Genomic DNA, 2,085 nt, shown 5'->3' with positions numbered 1-2,085 from the left:
TCACCCCCTGGCCCTGGCCCTGGCCCAGGGCTGCAGAGAGCAGGCAGGGGAGGTGGAAACACACTTCCAGGCCCAGCTAAGCAGCACTACAGAGGATCAGCTCCCCAGCCCAGCCAGTGACCCCATCCTCCCAGCACCCTGGGGCCAGATCGATGCCTGCGCCTCCTAGAGGGGAAAGGCCCCATGTCCCATTCTCCATCCCCTCCCTTTGCACTCACTGTCACCAATCCTGGCCTTTTCCCCAGTCAGGGGTGACCTTTGACCCAGGTTTGGGGGATGCCCGCAGACCCTGAGACAGGAATGTGGAATATGCAGCCTCTGGAAGGCGAAGGTGAGGGGCAGGTGGCAGCAAGTTGAGAGCAAAGAGAGGTCAGGCCCTGGGCTGGAAGTGGTCTTGGATGGACGGGAGGGGGGAGCCAGGACTCCTGGTTCTGTCCCTGGCTGTGGGGTGGGGTGGGGTGAGGGTTGGGAGCCAGGATTCCTGGGTTCTGACCCTGGCTGTGGGGTGGGGTGAGGTGAGGGTGGGAGCCAGGACTCCCGGGTTCTGACCCTGGCTGTGGGGTGGGGTGAGAGCCAGGATTCCTGGGTTCTGACCCTGGCTGTGGGGTGGGGTGAGGTGGGGGCTGGGAGCCAGGACTCCTGGGTTCTGTCCCTGGCGGTGAGGTGGGGGCTGGGATCCAGGACTCCCGGGTTCTGTCCCTGGCTGTGGGGTGGGGTGGGAGCCAGGACTCCCGGGTTCTGACCCTGGCTGTGGGGTGGGGTGAGGTGAGGGTGGGAGCCAGGATTCCTGGGTTCTGACCCTGGCTGTGGGATGGGGTGGGAGCCAGGACTCCCGGGTTCTGACCCTGGCTGTGGGGTGGGGTGAGGTGGGGGTTGGGAGCCAGGATTCCTGGGTTCTGACCCTGGCTGTGGGATGAGGTGAGGTGAGGGTGGGAGCCAGGATTCCTGGGTTCTGACCCTGGCTGTGGGGTGAGGTGAGGTGGGGACTGGGAGCCAGGACTCCCGGGTTCTGACCCTGGCTGTGGGGTGGGGTGAGAGCCAGGATTCCTGGGTTCTGACCCTGGCTGTGGGGTGGGGTGAGGTGGGGGCTGGGAGCCAGGACTCCTGGGTTCCGTCCCTGGTGGTGAGGTGGGGGCTGGGATCCAGGACTCCCGGGTTCTGTCCCTGGCTGTGGGGTGGGGTGGGAGCCAGGACTCCCGAGTTCTGACCCTGGCTGTGGGGTGGGGTGAGGTGAGGGTGGGAGCCAGGATTCCTGGGTTCTGACCCTGGCTGTGGGATGGGGTGGGAGCCAGGATTCCTGGGTTCTGACCCTGGCTGTGGGGTGAGGTGAGGTGGGGACTGGGAGCCAGGACTCCCGGGTTCTGACCCTGGCTGTGGGGTGAGGTGAGGTGGGGACTGGGAGCCAGGACTCCTGGGTTCTGTCCCTGGCGGTGAGGTGGGGGCTGGGATCCAGGACTCCCGGGTTCTGTCCCTGGCTGTGGGGTGGGGTGAGAGCCAGGATTCCTGAGTTCTGACCCTGGCTGTGGGGTGAGGTGGGGGCTGGGATCCAGGACTCCCGGGTTCTGTCCCTGGCTCAGGGGGTGGGGTGGGGTGAGTTGAGGTGGGGGCTGGGATCCAGGACTCCCAGGTTCTGTCCCTGGCTCAGGGAGTGGGACCCAGGACTCCTGGGTTCTACGCAGGCCCGTCAGGATCTGGATACCAGACCTACTCGGGCCTGTCTGAGTGGTAAACGGATCCCAAGGGGCCTGGGAAGAGCCCAGAAGTCCTGGCTCCAGCGGCCGGTCCGTTCCCCCGGGGCAGACCCGGCCTCTTGGCTATCAGCGGGAGGGACCCTTGGCTCCGGGACTCAGCAGGAGGCGCTGCGGGGTGAGATGGGGAGCCGGACGGGGGCGAGGAATGGGGCTGGCTGGGGAGAAGGGGAGCCAATGTGCTTTAGGGGCGGGGGTCCCTGCTGGGGTGGGGGTTCCAGGGGTGTCTCGGTCCCGGCTCGCCCAGCCCGCAGTCCCCGCCCTCTCTGGGCAGGTGGGTGTTTGGGGGTCGGGGGCGGAGCAAGCCGGGCTCCGGGGGCGGGGCGAGCCGGGCTCG

Source organism: Gopherus evgoodei, unplaced genomic scaffold (genome assembly GCF_007399415.2).
Source record: "Gopherus evgoodei ecotype Sinaloan lineage unplaced genomic scaffold, rGopEvg1_v1.p scaffold_76_arrow_ctg1, whole genome shotgun sequence".
In the NCBI taxonomy this organism is placed as follows: domain Eukaryota; kingdom Metazoa; phylum Chordata; order Testudines; family Testudinidae; genus Gopherus; species Gopherus evgoodei.
Note: the sequence above shows the minus strand (reverse complement) of the source record.